Below are 17,289 nucleotides of genomic sequence, written 5' to 3' on the forward strand. Positions count from 1 at the left end.
CATATGATCATGCAGGTAAGAACTTCTCCCTAAATGGATGTTGTACTTGAATTTCCCACAAACATTATCTTGTAAAAGTTTATTTCATTTAAGGTGTTCCACCTTCATTAGCCTATATTATCGAAATAATGCTATTTCATTTTCTCTTGAAAAAGCAATGCATATCTGGCTCATTCTCTTCCCCAGATTTCTAAATTTCTGTCTGTAGGCCTTCAGCATCAACTTATAAACATTGAGTATGGCAGTCTTTAATTACATTGAATCACATGAGTAGTCTGCTGAAAGAGATGAGTACATCTTCAAGGCCTTTTCTATGAAAACAATTGGAGGCAGTATGACCAACTGCTCTTTTAGCCAGTTCTGTATCTGGCCATTTTCTCAAAGGACAGAAGATATGTATTCACACAATCCTCAATGAACTCAGGTACTAAGTAAATGTTCTGCATATAATTAAAATTATGAAGATTTCTCTTTCAGTCAGTCTCACTTTGTGTTGTCAACTCAATTTCAAACAATCATAACCCATTTTCCATCTCAAACCTTTTGTTTTCCTCTCTTCATCTCTTCCTTCTCTTTGTACTTATATTTCTCTCTTTAGTTCAATATTTTGTAGTTCTACTTCAATTCTGGTCAATTGCATTTTGTAACTAACTTACTGTCATGTAAGTTATTGGTTCTAAAAAACATGTTCGAACTGTATTAGCTCCACCAAATATGATGAAACACAGCATTTTGTTGAAGTATCAGATACTCTATAATGACAACCACCTCTTTAGACACTTTCTAGCATTCCATATTCAACATTGAGTTCAAGACCTTCTGCCCATGGAGCCTGTCTTCAATTTTAATTAAAACACTTTGTTGCACCTGAGTGTCTTGTTTTCACAGGTTTGCTCTCAGCAAAGCTGACTTATTTTCAACTATTCACATATATTGTGAATACCTAATTTGCATTTGTACTTACATTAATATTCCATTTGTCTTTTGGTCTGGGCACCCTTACCATGTTCACTCACTCCTCCACTTCCCTGATCAATAATATATTTTTAAAAAATCATTTTATATGCTTTTTTTGTTCTGCAGATGAATAATTGGTTTTGAACATTAAGTTTCTCCAACACTTTCTTTTTAATTTGAGCCTAGCACGTGGGCCTAATAGAGACAGATGTATAACTTCTGCCTCCTGATAGTTGTAATTATGTTCAATCAGTTAATGTTACTGCATTTATTTCTATTGGCAATAAACTATATCTTGTTATATTAGACAAATGTTGATCCTCAGTAATAATCTATCCTCTACCACTGATAACTAGATAGGTCTTTAGATTCAGCATGGAAATGTGGCCATGAACTATTCAAACACAAGTCATCTTTATGACCCTCCCGAAGCACTGGTAATATGGTTACCAGTGGAAAATGTTTTAGCCAAACTGTACAAAATAGTAATCAGAGGTTGACCATTGCTGAAACATTACTTGGCAAAATAATGGAGAAAATTCAGACCCAGGAGAGAACATTTTCTGATTAGCAAGGTGAAGTTTGTCAGTCAATCAACAGTACTGATTTGACAGCAACAAAGTGAATGCAACACTCCAGATATAAACCTTTATCTGAGAGTTGGTAAGAAATGGAGAAAAAAACAGTATGAGCTAAGAAGAATAAAAGTTAGCCACACAGAGAAGAGACTTAAGTTTTAAAAGAAGAAAGCTCATGATTTTGAACAATTTAATAAGGACACAACCTTGTTAAGAAATAAAATGTGCAAGTGCACATGCATTATGTTTTGGACTGTGAAAGACAGGAGCTTACTTTTCGGTGAAGAAGTGAAAAAAATCACCATTGTCATTGCAGAAGGTGGGAAAACCTTTCAGAAGATAGGAACCATCACCTTGTTAATTGAAGAAATACAGGAAAAATCTAGGAAGAGATACAGAGATACAGTATTGCTTTTTAACATAATTTAAAACTCATAAGTAACATAATCCAATTTAGTTATCTAATTCAGCTCCATCAGATTCTTGCACACAAAGCATGATGCTGTTCGTCCTCTGTCTGCCATGTCCAGGGGCAGTCCCCCTATTACTTGAAATGCAACACCATACTTTTTATCCGACATCTTTAGAAAGTCATTGTGCAACCAGACAGCCTTCTAGATATGTTGCAGCTGTCAGGGATGAAATGAATTCTGGGATATCATTTGAGTTGTGATTTGTTCCTTGAGTGGCTGTGGTGAGATTGGATTTGACATGAGGAATGTCATAGGGGCAGGGTAAACATTCAATACTTTGTAAGACAAGTGCTTCTTTTTAAATCTCACCATGGGTCTATCATCCACTGGTGAAAATTAGACATGTCCTTAGACTCAATGCAGAAAGGAGGATTAATGGCACCATAAACTCCAACCACAAGCCATCTGCGAGGGGTACCAGATACTAATGTAACATTTTCTTTCTTGAACCTTAAGTGGCCCACTAATTCATGAAGGATTCTTTCCCTTTGGCACCAAGCTTTATCTTCATCACCATATGTGTTGATGTCTTTTCACAACACTCCCAAATCTTTATTTCACTATTTATGAAGACTAGGGTCCCGTATAATTTATTAATTCTTCAGCCTGATCTGCCAACTTCAATGATTTCTTCCTGGAACAATCATTGATTGCAAATTTCTCTACGTTACTTTTTATCTACCAGCTGTCTCTTCATTCCACCAATCTATGTCCTTTTGAAGTTTGGCACTCTATGCTGCATACTTTGTACTACTTCCAAGTTTCATGTTATCAGCACGTTTTGAAATTGTGCCCTATAAACCAAAGTTATTTCTATATATCAAATATGATAAAAGCAAATATTAGCACCATTAAGGCCTGGGGAAACTCTTCTGTAAACATCCTTCAAATCCAAAAACAACCCAATCAGTGCTCCTCTCTGTGACCAATCACTCTGCCAATTGCATATCTATTTTGCTGCTATCCCTTTATTCCATGAGCTCTAACTTTGCATAAAAGTTTATTGTGTGGTATTTTAGCAAAAACAATGTATTAACTGACATTGCCCACTTGTTTGAGATCATTAAACTTCCACATTCTTGCCAGTTCAGTGCTTGAATATTGCTGAAAATAGACATAGTTTGCCAAAACATTTCATTCTGTAAGATAATTAAAGTGCCGTGACCATTCCTCAGTAATGCTGATCCACACTGTATTTTCAATCTTCCACTCGGCATTAGGCTCATTTTCAGGAGTGAGTTAAAAAACCTTTGAAAACAAAATGGTTTTGACCCCCATAAAGTACTGTCTCTCTTCTGACTCCAGGAATTTTATTAATTCACAGGAATTTGTACTTCTGACATGAACTGTTAAGCATTAATACACAGAAGAATTGTTTTACCAATAGTGCTGTCAATTGGTACTTGCTTAGCAATAACCTGCCCAGTGACACTCAGTTTGAGTTCTGCCAGTGCCACTGAGCTCCTCATCTCATTACAGCCTTGCTCCGAACATGGTGTCATGAAGACATGTTATATTTAATATCTTTAGGAGGCCTTATGTTTTGAATATTGTATAGAAGTGAACTTATTTTAAGTCTTATGGACATACTTGGAGTACTTTCTTTAAACAAGGTCGATGCAAGATAACTGTGGATATTGGAAAAACATTTTAACAAAATATCTAAGAAATCACAAGATTGAAAATCGCTATTAGCTTTACTGTAGAAGCTGCTGGGGATGTTTATTGAATTGGGACTGACTTTGAGATGGTGCTTAATTGATCTAGCTAACTGGAGGAAAACCTGCTAAGAACATTCTGTCTATCTGCTCACTCCAATTTCTGAAAAGAAAACACTCTTGCTAAGTTCAAGATGAAAACCTACTTGACTTTTGAATGAGTGATTGAATTACTATCTGGAGATTATACTTCCTGAGCAAGCTGTGATTACAAAACTGCAGAAAAGAAACATGCATGATTCAAGATTGATTACACACTCCAGAATAGAATCCCAGACCAGTTGAAGTTGGAATGTAACTTTGAGGTTACCATCAGATAAGTCATGATCTTATCAAATGACAGTACAAGCTTGAGAGGCCTATTCCCACTGCTGATTATTTGTATGTTCAAACCTCTAATAGAAGGGAATCTAACCATCATTACTTAACATTAAATTACATTATCATCACTAAATTCCCCACTATCAACATCCTGGGAGTAACTATTGACCAGAAACTGAACTGGACTAAACATTAAAAATACAACACCTACAAGAGCAGGTCAAGGGCCAGAAATCCTGCAGCCTATAACTAACATCCTGACTGTGCAGAGCCTGTCCACCATCTAAAAGGCACAACTAAGAAGTTGCTTGAATGACAGCAACTCCAAAAATGCTCAAGAAACTCAACACCATCCAGGAAAAAGCTAATTGTTGACTGGCACACACATCTACAAATGTTTACACCCTTGACCACCAACGCTCAGTAGCAGTGTATTGTCTACGCGATGCACTGCAGAAATCCATAAGGCTTTTTTCACAGTGCTTTCCAAACTTGTGACCTTTATTATCTGACTTGACAAGGCCAACAAATACATGTGAACAACACCATTTGCAAAATACCCTCCAAGCCACATACCATCCTGATTTGGACATGTATGGCTGTTCCTTCAGTGTTATCAGACCTTTGAGAATAAGAGTTGGGATGTCATTTTGAAGTTGTACAGGATTTTGGTGAGGCCTTTTCTGGAGTAATCCATGCAGTTCTGTTTAACCTGATTTAGGAAGAATATTGTTAAATTGGAGAGGGTTCAAAAAAGATTTACCCGAGTGTTGTCAGCCAATTTTAAGTTTGAGTTTGAGTTGTAAAAATGGACTGGATAGGGTAGGATGTTTTTCACTCAAGCATAGAAGTTTGAGGGGTGACCTTATAAGGTGTATAAAATCACAAGGGGCAAAGATAATGTGAATAGGGTGGAGAAGTTCAAAACAAGTGTACATATTTTTAAGGTGAGATGAAAAAGTTTTAAAATGGACATGAAGGGCAACCTATTAAGACAGAGAGTGTTTTGTTTGTGGAATGAACTGCCAGAGAAAGTAGTGGATGCAGTACAGTTGCAAGATTTAAAAGATATTTGGATAAGGACATGAATAGGAAAAGTTTGGATGGATATGGGCCAAATGTAGGTAAATTAGACAAGATTAGCTTGGAAAAATGGTCAATGTGGACTGTTTGGACTAAACTGTCTGCCTCCATGCTGTATGACTCTACCTTGAACTCATCAGGATGTAGTAATAATGCCAAAATGTTTTCCATTGAAATATTACATTCTTGTGTATCCTGAAGCATGCAAAATGAAAAAAAAGAACTTCAGCAATATAACTCTGTTTTCATTACTAATTTCTTCCACCACAGTTCTTCTCAATACTTTCCTGTCATTGAATTTTTCGGAGATCCTCTCCAACCCAGCTGAGGGCGCAGGTTAAACTTTTCTTAATTTTGCACCTTGATCCAAAATCCCCACTGTGGCATCTTAAAACCTTGGAGTCTCTATTCTCTCACTGTCTTGTTGTCAACCATTTTTCATTCTTTGTCAGGTCAGTCTCACTTGTGCAGTGCCTCTTGGCATCTACTCCAAACGCCTTAAATAATCCAAGATAATGTTAGTCATGATCTACTTATTGATACAGTACAAAGTATATTGTCTAGACATGACTTATATGATAAAGTGCACTTAGCACAAAATTGAATTGGTCCTAGGTCACTTGTGATGGTTGTGCCCTTTCTGGGATCTGACAGGTTTTTTTCAAGAATCCTAGAATAGAATCAGAAAAATCAACAAAAAAAACATGCCATTTGGCCATGCTGGATCTTTGTAGAAGCAATTCAATAAGTTCCACTTGTCTGTTCTTCCCCAATAGCCCTGGAACAATCTTATCTTTAAATTTTACATTTTTCCTTTTTGAAAGTTATCTTTTAGAATCTACCCCCAGTACCCTCTCAGGAAGTGCATTCGATAGTCAAACCATTCACTGTATATTGAAATATTTTCACATCACCTTTGGATCTTTTGCCAATCAAAGTATTCAGTGACTTTTAATTCTTGTCACTTTCTCCCTAGAGATTCTGTTCAAAGCCCTTATCATTTTGAACATCTCTTTCAAATTTTCTTATCTAAACTGAATACCCTAACTTATCCAAACTGTCCTTATGACTGAAATCCCTCACCCCAGAACCATTATCATAAGCCATTTCTGCACCATCTTCTAAAATCTCATATCCTTTCCAAAGAATGGTGCCTAGAATTCGAGACAGTACACCAACTATTAATTGATCATAATATTGTGGGACAGATGCATTTAAGATAAATGTCTCTAGTCTATATCATCTAATGTATCTACTTTTTCAAAGTGGTGGCTTGAGGCATTAATTAATCAAACACTATTATTAAGATTTCAACAAAATTTGAATTAAATATGAGTAACGTATGAACACAGAAGTTTTTCTAAACAGACTTGTGCTAAATATTCCTGCCAATTTATGAGTTTTACTTAATGCAACACTGTGATACTGAGGACATATCTTGTATAAATCCCATCCCATATCAATGCAAATTATCTCTATTCTATGAGCTCAATGTTGTAAACCACTTAAGAAAGAAAAATATTTAGATGGACCAGTGGCTACACTGTTGGATCATTTGAACAAAAAATTCAGATTAAAAATTTGAATTATGTTCTAGTTTTCCTTTGAAAGCAAATGTATTGTCACTCAAAGAGAAAAAGACAGAATAATGGATTAAACACAGAGAAGAAGCAATGCCTGCAACATCATACAATAAGAGGTAAAGAAACTAAATGCTGACGAATGAGTCACAAAAGTGCTGATTTCCCAAAGTCAGTACCTCATAATTTAAAGGCTGTGCTTTAGGCTCTGTGCTATATTTGTTATCTGGAAGTATATTATTATTCCTTTACTGTCATGTGGTCAAAATCTGGAAATTCCTTCCTAACAACATTGTAGGGTAGCTATAACACATTGAAGTCAGTGTTCAAGAAAGCACCTTAATACCACCTTAATAATTCAAAGGTAATGAGGGAAGGCCAGTAAATAGTCAGTGTAGCTCAAATTCCATGGAACAAGAAAAGGAAAGATATACACTGAGGAAGGCTGACACAACAGAAGACAGGTCAATCAAAATACATCTTCAACTCTCGTCCACTGGCTGGATGGGGCTTCCAGTGGAATGCTTCAGAAATACAAGGATAGAATTTGATATACAGGTAACAGCAAATCATTTGCATTACTGCCAGTTGAAATCTGTTCGAGCACTATGCTGCAACATACTGTACATTACCAAGTAAGCATTAATGAAGTATACCTTATAGGCAGCAATGTAACATATGTCTTGATCCACTTTTAGTAAATAGACTCCAAGAACTCACCCAAGATCCTGGTGAAATGCAAGTAACTGGCATCTTGCAGCACCTTATGTCATTGACATTTCCTGTGCCAAGCATTAACACTTACACAACTACTCAGCTGCCTCATACACTTCAGTCTATCGGTGTGAATAAAGTGCTAGGTTATTCACAGTAAGGAGGAGCATGTGGAGTTGGCAGCAGTCTCAGGGAAAAAAAACTATTGCCTTTTCTCATGTAAATCAAAGTTCAAACTGTGTTTGTTACCCATCACTCAGATTATCTACCCATTAGGACATTAATCTGTTTTCTCTCTTGTACTTTCAACATGCAGAGTGTATAAAATAGAATATTAAATAAACCTGGATTTAAAGTTTGAAATGCATATTAGTTTATTGCTTTTTGCAAAAGGGTTGCCTTACTATCTAAGGTGATACACTTTAAGTACTAATAAATTGTATCTTACTATACTTTGGCTAAGTGCTATTTTCGCAGAGTTTCAAGTTGGATTTCTTTCTGCGAGGGCTACTCAGTTTTCTTGTGCTATTGGACCAAACTCATCTCATTTACTAATGTCTAAATCCCATGTCATGCCAACTCTTCCACCCACAGTTGCTGGAAAAACTCTCCACTGGCAGGATATCCTGTGATATGTAGCATCCCTGGCACTAGTGTCATATTTAAAAGGCCACTTTGCATTGGCAGTCCAAAGCTGTCCTGCACACTTCTAGACATTCTCGCCAGGCTTGGCTAAGGAGGAGAAATTGGTGCCCAACTTTACAGAAAAGGAACTGAAGGCCTTAATGAATGGGGTGGCACAGAGGAAGATCATTTTATTCCCAGAGAATGCCAGATGAGTCCATTTCACCAAACCCTGCCAACTTGGTCCAAAATTGCCACCCAGGTCTTTGTGGTCTTCATGGTCTGGAGAAGTGTACTTTTAGCATGCATAGTGCAGAGAATAAGTGCTGAAAAATGTGAATGATCTTCTCAAGTCTGCTTGATGCCACCATCTACTCTCTGCTATCTCACACTCATTCTCCCACTAAGGTTTATACTCTTACTATTACAGACAATATTTTCCCTCTGCCACATCAATCCCACTCCCTACCATCTATGTGCCCTCTGTGCAGCCTGATCATTCACTCAGGACACCTCATCACTGTTCCCCTACCTTCACCAATACTCACAGCGGTGATACCCATTTCCATATTACTCAACCACTCCCTTTCTCTCATTCCAGGAGAAAACAGTTATTAACAAGGTTGAACAGGCCAGATTGGGTGGTGAGGTGCCAGATATTCATTTGTTCACCCCTTCAGGGAGAGGATACTGGATTTAACAGGTGAATATCTGGGCTACTCCAATGGGAATGTAGAAACCTCCATGTCCCAGCAACCAAATAAGAAACATTGTTTGGTAGTACTATTCCCCCATTACCAACACTGCGGTTTTCAGGGTAACAAGCAACAACGCCTTTAGTTGCAAAGTTTTCTGTTTTGACTCCTGCAGGTACCAGTGGATGTTCATTGTGTCTGGCATAAAAAGGTCCGCCTCACAAAAGATATCATCCTCCACCTCTGAGAAAGGGTTAACAATCACACAACACCAGGTTAGAGTCCAACAGGTTTATTTGGAAGTACTAGCTTTCTGAGCACTGCTCCTTCATCAGGTAACTCTGAAAAAGACAGCATTGATGTTTCAAAGGAAGCAACAGTGAGGGTGTCTCCTACAACCTCCACCAGATCAGATGGTGACACTTCAGTGTAATGGTGCTGCCATTTAAAAGATGTAACATTGCTCAAACCTGAAGCCCCCTCCCACATAGAATAAAACACTTGTCCAACCACTCTAAGTGTGAATGTAGCCATTATCATCTCCATTGCTCACTTGCTATTTACAGCACAATGGAAGCCAACAGACATCACACTGCAATTTCTGTCTTTGTGAAACACATATATAAACATCTCTCTTTTGGTGCTCCACCCCATAAACTCCAAGGTCTTGTAAATCGCTTTAGCTGGAAGTGAAGCTTAACCCTCTTAGGATGATAACACAGGCAACCTAAGCAACACATATCTCAAATGACAAGCACTGTTCCAAGTACAAAGCAGAAGCATCCAATTTCATTAAATGAAATGGAGTTGAAGAAGCTTCCGATATACACATGAAACAGCTAAAGGGAAAGCAGAATCTGTCAGTTGTTAATGATGTCAAACAGCAAGTTGTCTCAATTTCCTCTTCTGCTGGCAGGATATCTTAATGAGTTAGTACCTAGGAATTGGTTCCAGCAAGTCTGATAAAGATCTTCTACTCAAGCAGATGGCAGATGTTGAATGGTAACTGGGACTTTGTGAAGGAGATCCTCTGTCTATTAGAGAGTGGTCAAAGTTAGAATTGGGTTTTGGGCTTTGTTTTCTTTGGAGAAACAAATCTGGCTGTTTATACTCCAACATGTTAAAACTCACTGCCCAACCTCCCATTAGCATCATTTTGAAGATCAAAAAATAGAAAACTAACAAAAAGGATTATTGCTTTTATTTGAGTGAACAGAGAACATAATCCTGATTGACATCATCACAAATCAGCCAAAAAGCTATCATTTATGCCTGTGAAACAACATATCATGAAAACTACTTAATTTTGGCCAGTTTTGTTATTTTCCTTAATTTATCCCTTCGCTGTATTTGTTTGTCTGTCATTTGTGGGAATTGAGCTAAAATCAAAGGATGTTGGGTTTAATTTGATTACTTTGTTGTTTAATTTTGGTCAACTTAAGTTATTGTATTGTTAATAAATTGCTAGACCTTTTGCTGAAACTACAAACTGGTGTTGAAATTGATTATCTGAAAAGTCAAGGATGGGTTATTCAAGAAGTCTGGTTACAAAGAATTGGAGTCATTTTTGAAGGTTTCAATTTTTCTGTGTTGTGACTGCAGAGGTAGAAAAACTGAGTCGGTTTGGCTCTCTGAGACCATATTTAAACAACACCTTACTTCAAGTGCGGTCTCACCAGCGTTCTACATATTTGAAGCAAAATGTCATTTTTTTTTCTGTGCTCTTATCCTTCTGCAATAAAGGCTAATATATAATTTGCCTTCAAGAACCCCAAATCCATACAAATCTATTCACAATTAAGACACAAAAGGACAAATGATACTATGGATATGAAAATAAAATAGACAGGAAAAATAAAATTCCAAAAGACTTTTAACTCGAATGACATGCTGTTGTCAGCAAAACAATGATCATTCTTCACTTTGATAACAGATTCAATGGACTCAGGTCTTCTCTTGCTAGGAGACTTTCATTATACTTTCTTGGTCTTTCTGTCCTTTCTCCCCACACAGAGGGGAAAAGTAAAAGGAATGTCTTCTGTTTCATCTGAATTCTTTTTCAGCTGTCTTGTCACTTACAGCTTTTTAACACTATGTAGCTCAACCAAACAGAGGATTGTTCTCTGGCAGAGTTTCCTTAATTAAACGACACAGTAAATTCTCTCTTCTTAAAACAGTTGGGAACAAGCAGGTTGGGACAGTCTAGATTGTGATTGAGTAATGGCACCCAGGAGACAGTGAAGGTCCAGGCAGCATTGCACAATTTGTATGTTTGGGGAAATTAAGCACTAAGAAAAACTACTTCTACTTGTTTACTTTCACTCAGTATCAAATTCTATTCTTACTGCTTCAAAAAGTAACATTATATGGCATAACTAAAAACATGTGGCACTTGATTTTCAAGTTGCAAACATTTTCTGGTAATAACAACTCTGTAGTATTCCAAAATCTATTCCAGTTTATAGTCCTATTTCTTTTGTAATGTTTCCTCTTTCAATATTCTAAGCTTAGCCTCACTATTATCAATTTCCTTGTGACGGAATTCAAACGTTCTCCCCATTTTCAGACTTAAAACTTGCTTTAACAACTTTATAAGTTTTCTTGCATGTCAAACACAATTTTTGACTTCTCTTATTACTCATATGCAACTAAAATAAGATTTAATTCTATTTATTGAATAAAAACTTCAGGAGATAAAATGCTGAACTTGTTGAACTTTCTTGAGCACAAGCAAGTGAAATCAATAATGGACTGCCAGTTGTTTGTTTTTCTTTGGGTGATCTAGGCAAACACTTAAACTGTGTGCATATAGTATTGGATGTATATTATGTATATATATGTAACATATGTACAGGGTCCCTGTGACACGCAATTTGCTTTGTGCCCCTTTCACACTCTGATTAACATGTTTGATGACAAGAATGTCAGATTCAATTCCCTTAAAAAGATATTGACAAAGACACAAATATCAGCAAGATAAAAGTGTCAAATTACTAATCTAAATCACACTTTCCTGACTTTCACTAAATTTTCATGGACACCAGATTATACGCATGACATTTTGTGGAACTAGTTGTATTTTCCTTAACTCTATCTCCAACCCTCAAACACTTTCTTTACAAAGTCAGAAGTCCCATGATACCAGGTTATAGTCCACCAGCTTTATTTTAAATCACAAGCTTTCATAGCACTGCTCCTTCATTGAATGAAGTAGAGGGAAGCGCACAGGCACAGAATATATAGGTGAAGGGATAATGGCAAGGTAATTCCAGGTAATTAAGGGTGCCAACAGATAAGTACAGATAATGTGAGTGGAATGTCAACAGGCTGAATAACAAGTCTTTGAGAGTGATCAAAAGTGTCAAATGGTGTGAGTAAAGTGTCAACAGCTACATAACAAGTGAAAATATGATTTATGAACCAATTAATTAAGGCAAAACATTAATTACAAATAATCAAAAATAAGGTGTGCTAGAAACAAACCAAGTAGATGGAATAATATGAATAGATATTAGAGACTTATGAGGAGGGTCTAACCAGAGTAACAAGTAACCTGGTGTTGTGTAATTTCTGACATTATCCACCCCAGTCCAATACTGACACCTCTACATCATGATTTTTTTACATACAATTTTGCACATGTCCTTTGTTATTATCTTATCTCATTCATGAATGTAAAAGAACATTATTATCTAAGTCAATATTTACAAGCTTTGTTTTTGTTTTCAGAATAAACATTTCATTTGATTCCAACCTTAACATGTTTTGCATGTCCATTCATTTGATTCATTACCCAATCATAATTTTAACTATGGACTAACTAATAGTTAGAACCCAATATTATAGATCCTACTTGTGTGGCCTGATTTGGTTTAAGACAGTAACTCTGTTCCCTTATAGTTTATATGACTTTGTACAAACTGTTACACATATATGGCAATCTAAAAATGAGAGTAGCTCAATGGTGTTTGCCTCATATTTCCATATTTATAATACAATGGGATGATTCTAAATCCAAGAAAAATCCATAAACCATTTATTAGCCATACTATAATTTACAAAGTGTGAAATTCAATGCCATTGAGTCACTATGTTCACTCATTTATTCTAATGAGGACATTGTAACATTTTAAACACAGTTCTTAGAACATTCAATTGCCCAAAGGACAAGACTCTTTGCTCTTCCTTCATTTCACCATTTTTATTCAATACTCTTTCTTTTCTCTGTCTAATCAGTGGCACAAATGTTTCATTAGCTGAACTCACCACTGGAGTTGCAGGCTGACCAGCGTCAAAAGTTTGCATTCTTACATCTTAAAGAAAATGGCTCATGAGGAAGTTGGTGCATTGATGTAAATTTTACAAAATATTGAACTAAACTGTAAACAAAGGTAGCGAATACAACATCTGAATCTTGTGCTTTTTTGGACAAGCATTGACTTGCATTGAATTTTTGGAAAGATTTATAGCCATAAAGCCAACATGTTTTCTTGTTATCTTGTACCAAACTCGCCTCTTAACTAGCTACCTTGAAAGAATGTTGTGCACCAGGATATGTGCTGGCAGAGCAGAGCTGCCCTGCATGGTTCCTAACCTGGAGGTCCTGCTGGACAGGATCTTGCTCTGGCTGGACACCCTCTTCCTTCAGGACCAACAGAGGAGACCACAACACCAACCCAGGCTAGTCTGGTCTGGGGTTTGCCATCTGGGTCTGTATAGTCGCAGCCATCTGGAGAAATGCCCAGCACTGTAGAAAGAAGGTAAATAACTTTCTCCATTCTGCCAGCATAAATGTCACCACCTTCTCTCTGATTCCTCACACTCACTCTATCTGCTACTGTCTCAATCTCCCAATACAATTCATGCAATAAGTTTGATGCTCTACTGCTCTCAATATTGCCTACAACACCTTCCCTACTTGTGGTTATCCATCTCAATGCCTGACACCTTTAAAGCTGCATACCCTTTATTCATTTGAATCAAACACCTTCCCAACCACACCAACCTGCATGCCTGCTATTCATTTTATTGGAATATCTCCCCACTCACATTCTTCCCCCCACTAAATCCTGCTTCTCTCATCCTGGAGGAAAATAGACCACAATGGGTTCGAAATATTCAAAACTGGTGATACGCTGCACAATAGTCCACTCCTCACACCTTATATGGACAGCATCCTGACACTGGCCACTCCAAAGGACTGGCTGTTCATGTCCAAGCTCCTGGACTGAGATGTGAGAGTGCCCTTGTCCTGCTGAGCTGAAAACTATTGAATGAATGTTATGTCACTTCATTTGACAGGGGGTGATTAACAACGTGACCCACTTCTAGTTTTATGCTTGGCCTAAACAGCACAGCAATTCAGCAGCACTGAGAGCCTGGCAACCTGGAGGGAGCTAAGCTCAAAACATTGAGGCAATACAAAACAGGAATGGTGCGATGATCCAAGCAGGCTTAGACTGTGTGAGTATTATAATAGTGAATGAAGAGCCCAGAGAGGAAGCCCGGTTCAGAACATGAGCTGGGTGCTTTTCCCTGGGCACACAGTGTGCTTGTCACAACATTAAAATGATAGTTGCTGGTGCATCGTGAGCTGCAACAATGAAGTTCAAAAGTGTACTGCAAGTAGATCAGAGATATGCCATGAGGGATCTTACCGGCTGGCACATATCAAATGTAATGGTCAGTAGTATCGGGTGCATGTGTTCAATGCTCAATGGAGTGTGCCCTGAGATGTCACTGCCCGAAGTCCAACATGGATGTCCTTTGGAACAAGTGATAGGCTGAAATCACTAGCTCTGATGTCCGCGTTGAAAGTTTTCAATATCTAGGTTCAGCATGTTTAGTAAGATAGGAAGCTGAATATTAAGAAGTTGAGTTGCAGTGTTAATAAGGCATTTAATGAGCTTAATTCCCCACTTAATTAGCAACTTACCATTGCCTAGCACTTGGCAAAAGCATTACAGAGATGCAACAAGTTGCTCCTGATGTTGAGAGAGACCTTAATGAATTTCTTGTGGGACTGAAGCACAAATCTCACATTGCTCACATGACTCAAGCATCTAGACGGTTCTGTCCAACACCTCTATTCAAGAAGAGAGAGGTAGCTCTGCCGTGGGGAAGATTCCCGTCAAAGATTATCAGGATAGGTGGGAATGTGGAATTTATAACATAAACAGAGTGACTATGATCTTATTGATTGATGGAGCAGGCTCGGCAGAACAAATAGCCTATTGCTACTCCTAATATGCATGTTCATATATAAATTCCTTCCTCTATTCCATAAGTCCAGATGACTACAATAAAAAGACTAGTCAATATCATTATAACTGCGATTGCAGATTAACACACACAATATAATTCTTTATCCACTTGCAGGAGTACTATTAATTCCAAGGTTATTAACATATAAGTACGCCTAATTGAAACAACACTAGAAAAAATACTTTCGTCCGTAATCCACCAAATTGCAATCATTCCAAATTCAAATAATTGCGATTGATTTTCATATGAAAAATATCCTTCTTGGCACTGAGAAACCACCTAGAGTTTCTTTACATTAACCTTTTTCAAATTAAATTATTTAATCACCTTAAACACTGTTAATGTTCCCTTTGAGTACATGAAATAATGGTTCATTTCAATTTTGTTTTGTCAATTTCAGTATTGAAAACAATTATGTCCAGACTCCATTGTTTAAAAATCAATGTATCAGAGACAGTAGCATTTACAGTCTGATGGAAGTTCACTAATAGAATCCAATTAGACCTATCTCGAAAGCTAATAAGCAGCAATAAATGGAAATGATCTGACTGAGTTCCTGCCAACTCCTCTTCTTATAAAAAAGCCTTCAAATTGTCATCATGTTGTGATGAATATTTTTAAACACGAGAGGCTGCTATCTGTAGTCTATATCACGTGGTCTGTCTATTCTAAGAAATAAAACATACAGTTTGAGGCTGAGTGAGTTTATTCAGTCCAGATATAACTATCAATTTAGAAAAATAATATTTCATAATAAATCATATTTCATTCAAGAAACTAAATGTGGTGAATTTAAACCATAGAAAGGATTAATTATGCCAGTTTGATAAAGGGCAGAGCAAAAATTGTTTGGCTGAAATGACATCACTTCTTTCAAAAAGAACAAGAAACAGTTGTTCAAACAGATTTGGTTCTATTTTTCCAAACTAAGGATACTTCTTTAAATACCAGATGACATTTTTCCCTGAACAAAAAGAAACTTAAATCTGCATTTTGCCAACTTCAACCTTTTCGATCATTTCCCCCCAAATTCTTTTTTCTTTTGAGAGATTTGTTTTTTCAACTACCCAGACTGTTTCATCTTAATCTGTCTAGTTTAAGTGTAGTTTTCTCAAATCAACTGTTTGCAATTAATTTTTTTAAAAAATTTCTCTATTTGTGAGAACTCTCAGACATAAAATTCCCAAATATTCATCAGGATAAGCAAGCAATGATTGTGACCAATAAGCACAACTGAAGACAAAATAATTTAACAGATTGACTGAACTTTAAAATTATATTTTCTGATGAATCAAACTCACAACTCTCTTTTTTTAAAAACTTCATATATTACATGTACATTTGCAAAATCACAACTCAGGACAAAAGATGCATGTAAACTTGAAATACCTGAAACATCATATGCATAAGGACTTCTGTTCCAATGATCCAACTGGAATAGCCTCATAATATAAAACAAAGAACTGTAGACGCTGGAGTTCTGAAACAAATAAATATAGAAAGTGATGGAGGAACTTAGCGGGTCTGGTAGCATTCAACAAATTGCTGCAGAAGATCAGCAGATTTGGGAGCATCTGTGGAAATGTTTTGAGTATGGTGATCCTTCTTCAGAACTGATAATTGTCAGGAAAAGGTGGTATTTATGGTGATGACAGAAGCTGGGGTGAAAAAGTGTGAGTGAATAGGTGGAGATGGAGCCCAGAGAGAGAGAAAGAGACAGTAAGTTAAGCAAATAAAGAGATGGTTGATAGCAAGCCAGGGAAGAAGAAACGTTGTTAATGGGGACAATGAATAAGTGAAAATAGATTGGATGTGCTAACCTACTGAGTTTCTTCAGCAATTTCTGTTTTTGATTCGAGATCTTAAGCATCCGCAATGTTTTGCTTGATTGTAGGTTGGGCAGCATTTGTGGCAAGGAAACCAGGTCAATGTTTCAAATCCTGTCACCCTGTTTCAGAAGTGGAACCTCTTATTAATGTACTTTACAGTCTCCATTTACACATTCTAATAGTTTACAATCAAATCAAAGTAATAAAACAGCAAGCACTTTTTAAAAGATAGGAAATAAATTGTGTCAATGGTTATGATCCTTATTCCTTCAAGGGGTCTTTATAGCATTTGTAATTAAAACAAAAGAAAAAGTGAATTCTCACAAGAAAATATTGTAACTACAGCAACAATGGCCTCTAGAGCCATAGGCAGATCTGTCATAGGCAGATTTTTCATAATGAACGATATAACTTCACAATCCTTTAATCAATTAAAGTAAAATTCTCTATTCT

At 36.8% G+C, this 17,289-nt stretch overlaps 1 long non-coding RNA gene across 1 annotated transcript in view; it reads right to left on the reverse strand.

The window, feature by feature from the left end:
* The window catches only part of LOC140481544 (uncharacterized), a 302,075-nt gene extending 285,126 nt beyond the window's left edge, over positions 1 to 16,949 (reverse strand). The window contains exons 1-2 of the long non-coding RNA XR_011961550.1: positions 16,828 to 16,949; positions 16,397 to 16,487 (exon numbers count right to left, since the gene is read on the reverse strand). This is a non-coding gene — a long non-coding RNA (uncharacterized lncRNA). The remainder of the gene's footprint in view (positions 1 to 16,396; positions 16,488 to 16,827) is intronic.
* Positions 16,950 to 17,289: the final 340 nt, after the last annotated feature.

This window comes from Chiloscyllium punctatum, chromosome 9, assembly GCF_047496795.1.
Source record: "Chiloscyllium punctatum isolate Juve2018m chromosome 9, sChiPun1.3, whole genome shotgun sequence".
Classification (NCBI taxonomy): domain Eukaryota; kingdom Metazoa; phylum Chordata; class Chondrichthyes; order Orectolobiformes; family Hemiscylliidae; genus Chiloscyllium; species Chiloscyllium punctatum.